Source organism: Talpa occidentalis, unplaced genomic scaffold (genome assembly GCF_014898055.3).
Source record: "Talpa occidentalis isolate TD23 unplaced genomic scaffold, MPIMG_talOcc4v2.1 talOcc4.1868, whole genome shotgun sequence".
Lineage (NCBI taxonomy): Eukaryota > Metazoa > Chordata > Mammalia > Eulipotyphla > Talpidae > Talpa > Talpa occidentalis.
Window position 1 is genome coordinate 1 of NW_023601927.1, and position 4,353 is coordinate 4,353.

The 4,353-nt window shown below is 47.6% G+C and overlaps 1 long non-coding RNA gene across 1 annotated transcript; it reads left to right on the forward strand.

Moving 5' to 3' along the window:
- Positions 1 to 977: 977 nt before the first annotated feature.
- Positions 978 to 4,007, forward strand: LOC129146212 (uncharacterized). The gene is made up of 3 exons (XR_008552712.1): positions 978 to 1,131; positions 2,679 to 2,775; positions 3,417 to 4,007. It is a non-coding gene; the product is annotated as an uncharacterized LOC129146212 (long non-coding RNA).
- Positions 4,008 to 4,353: the final 346 nt, after the last annotated feature.

A 4,353-nucleotide genomic window follows, 5' to 3' on the forward strand; every position in this document is an offset into this window, starting at 1 on the left:
GACTGGACAGTGCCATAGCCTCAGGCCTGTCCATCCTGCTCCCAGCCGAGAGCACCCCACACAGCCCCTACCCTGACACCACCTCCCTTCCACGTGCCCCTCAGAGTCTCCAGGAGCTGCTTGCTCCTCAGGGCCAGTCCTAAACCATTGCTTCTGGGTCTCCATGCAGCGTGTAGCAGGTTGTTAGCACCATCCTGGAAGAATGGACTTTCATAAAGTGACCTGAGCTTGGGAATTCAGGAAAGATCTCTCTGTGGAGAAGGACAAGTCGTCCGACTTCAGTAACATTTCCTGATGATCAGCCAAATCCAGATCAATTCCTAAATAATTTTCCAAGAGATTTACAGGATTGACTTTCTCTCTGAAAGGGATTCTGCACCACAATAGAAGTAATTCTCAAGAACACTTGTCATTCCTTTCACTGATGCAGAATACATGTGTTGGGTGCTGACACCCCTTTGAAATTTGTCGTACTGAATGTCTTGTCTTTAAGAACGGTATTAGTATGGTCACATGTTACAATAATTCCCTCACTGCTGGGAGACCGTTTTGGGGGCCTGCTGCCCTTAGGGAGCTGGAGATTTCTGAGAGTACCTGTTTACTCTGCAGACTGAGATCCAGGAGGCTAGAAGTTCTGCAAACAGAATTGTCTCCTATTCTCTAGGACCAACTGGCTTATGTGCATGATCCCTACTAACTACAAAACAGAAGTAACTTACTGATTTGTATAAGCATAAACAGAATTGCATGCTGTTTTCTTGTTCCCATGTTCATATCTTTAAGAAATGCTTGGGCTGGGAGAGTGAAAGGCAGAGTTGCTCTGGGATGGCTCTCTCCCCAGCCTCCCCTGCTGCAAATTCATTTACACCTGGAATCTTCATTCATAGCTGAGAACTTCTCATTGGCTCTCTGGGGCCTGGCCAAACTATCCTGATTTGCCTGGGGAGTGGAGCTGTCCTTCCCCATATGAGCCTGCTTCATGGGACTCACCACTCCCCTGGCTCCTGTGAGAGCAGCTGCAGGGACAGGTGATCAGGGTTTGTCTCATTTAGAAGCTTCGCTATTTTCTGCTCTGTCTCGTGCTGCATCGCTGTCATGATGATTCTGTTCCTCGTGTTTGTCCCCGTGCAGGTGAGTCTTTCTTGGTCTCCACTGGGGAGTCTCTCCCTAAACTGTTCCTTCTGGCGTGGGTAGAGCTGTGTTCCTCTTTTCCCTTTTAGCTCTTGGATTGATAAACACCAAAATCTGTATATTAATAGTGTTTTAACAAATTTGAATATCTTTGGTAGTTTCTCTTTCCAAATACTTGTTTTAACCTCCATTCCCTCCCAGCTTTCTCCCGAGTGTCATCAGTTACACATTTGGACCCTTGATACTGTCCTGCAGCTCAAATACCTGTCATTTCTCATTCTTTCTCTCTCAGTATCAAAGAATGTTTCTGATTATTCCATCATAAAAGTCAGTCATCTTTACATTTTATCAAGTAATATTCTGACAATGTCCTCAGTCGTATATGAAATCTCACAGAGTATCACATATTTCTAGAATGTCAATTGTGCTCATATTTTAATGTGCCCCGTGTCTTATTTGCATGTTCACTCATCTGCTACTCTCAGAACAGTGAAACATTTTCATGATAATAGTCTCCATGTCTAGATACATGACCTCCAGAAAATTTCACCTTCAGGATGGGCTCATTGAGTTTTGTATTATTAGGGCAAATATATTCCTAATTCTTCATGGGCAATTTGTGTAATGTCCCTTGTTATATACCCTAAACCTGTATTTATCTCTATGGTATAATTTTTTTTTTATATTTTATTTCTGTAAATTTATTGAACACATTCAATCCTCACTCTCAGCTAGCTTTTTATTCTTTTAAGAGTCACCGGATCAGTCTAAAGTTTGGGCAAATTTTCCCAATACTGAGCAAAGTGCTCCTGCCAGGCAACCAATGCCTTAATAGGATGTCTCTTCTGACCAGGGAAAAAGCATATATGACTGTGTGTGCCTGTGGCTGTGTGTGTGTGTGTGTGTGTGTGTGTGTGTGTGTGTAATTCATGCAAGAAGCTCCCTGTGATGAATCAGGGTGGTTATTCCTCCTGACCATCCATTTTCTCCCTCACACCTGTGCTTGTCACTGCGCTTAGAATCTTTGCTCAACTCCAGAGCTGTCTCTGCAGTTTCTCGAGCTCTGCCCTCTCAGTCTTTCCACCTTGGTCCTCAATCTCCTCAACTACTGTGGTCAAGGGCACACAACAGAGCCCATTCCTGCAGTCCTAAATCCATTCAGGACTCACATCTGCAAAGAATGTCTGAGAAGTGGTGGAGGGGCAAAAGAGCTGGGACTTGGGTCAGGACGCTCTTGCCTGTGTCTCCATCCTCCTGGGCTGGAGGAGAGTGTGACCCAGATGGGGACGGGGTTTATGCCTCACTTCCCCATGGCCCCGTGTCACTGTGGATGATTATTACTGCTGCCTGGTGAGAGGCAGTAATAGTCAGCCTCATCCTCAGCCTGGGCCCCACTGATGGTCAGGGTGGCTGTGCTTCCCGAGGTGGAGCCTGAGAATCGGGCAGGGATCCCTGAAGGCCTGTCACCAAAAATATCAACGAGCATCACAGGGGCCTGGCCCGGCTTCTGCTGGTGCCAGCTAGCAAAACGGTTTATTCCTTGGCAGGTGATCGTGACCGTCTGTCCCAAGGCCACAGAGACTGCCTGTGGTTGACTCAGCTCAGCAGTGACCACTGAACCTGCAAGAGGAGAGGAGAAGAGAGGTGAGTGTGAGGATGAGGGTCATTCCCAGAGGGCACAGCCCCTGCTGCATCCCCTGTGCTGAGCTGAAGGTCAGGCCAGGCTGCTCCCTGGTGTCTGTGTGGGCTGATCCCTAGGGCCAGCACCTGTGCAGATAACGAGGAGGGGAGCAGGAGAGGGCTCCAGGCCATGGTGGAGTGTCGCAAGGTCAGCTTCTAAGCCTGCAGCTGGGATGGGTGCTCAGGGCCTCTCTTATCCTCGGGTGGCATGCAAATCTACTTCCTACCTCCCTGTGGCCTGGCCTGGGGCTCTGAAGAACAGACAGAGCTCAGCTCATAGAAGACTGTGAAGTGCAACCTAGTGCCTGGTGTGTACTAGAGATTCTAAGACCTGGACACAGCTCTCTCTCTCTCTCTTTCTCACTCTCTCTCTCTCTTTCACACACACACACATACACACATCCATCTGTACCCTGTACCACCCTCTGCTTTGGGACAACCCTCATCACTCTCTCTAGTAAGGAGAACACACGTGGGGTGGACTTCACCGACTTGAGGAGGGAGCTGTGGGGACAGGAGTCACACTATGTGAGAGGCCCAATTCCATCAGCACGCAGGGAACTGGGTCATGTAACCTCAGGCAATAGCTCTTGTTTATGTTTAAGAACATACAGGAAGCATCACTGGAATGAAAGAGTAAGTTGCAGTCCTTTGATGACACCAGACACGTGATGTATGAAAGGAAGATGAATACACTGACCTCATCAAAACCCCTATCTTTTGATTTATAAAACCTCCTCCACAGGATAAAAGAAACAAGTAACAGGCAAGAGAACAGACTAGCAAAGACATGTCTGATGAACAGCTAGTGCAGAGAGGACACTAAGAAATGTGATCACTGAACAGTGAAGATACAACCACTGAGGAAAGGAGACTGAGTGGAACCAACACTTGTGTGCGGAGGATGCAGGATGGCGGGAGCGGGAGCAAGAGCTTGTCATCCGTCATCTGGAAAACACCATTGTAACCTGAGGAGAAGGTGTCCCCATGTGCCCTCAGATTGGCTGATGTAGAAAAGAGGACCCCAAATACTGGCAGGGTGAGGAGAACTGGGCCCTTACACCTGACTGATGGGGTGAAATTAACCACAAAACTGGAGACACCTGCATTTCCCACACAGGCCCTTGGTGGTTCTCTCAGGTACTTAGTTCAGATCCTGAGAAGTCACATTTGCAGAAGGTCTAATCACTGATAATCATGACACCTTTGTGCACAAGAGCTTCTCCAGGTGCTGTCCGAGAGAAAGCAGATGCCAGGCCTGGTGTCGGTTACCAGATTCTGTTTCATGAACCATGGAATCCTACTCAGCAAAGAAAAGGAAGATCTCTTCTTTTCTTCAATTTTTAATCTAAACTTTTTTAACATCATTGTTCATTCTCCCCTCAGGTGTAATCCCCAGAACATTCCCACCACCAAGTCACCCATGACCGTCACCATCGTTTCCTGTGCTCTTCCCACCCCTGTTTTGATCCCTCTCCCGCACCCTCCCCAGCTGAATGTCTGTCATTTGTATTTTGCTGCTAGTTTTGTCTTTTTCCCCCC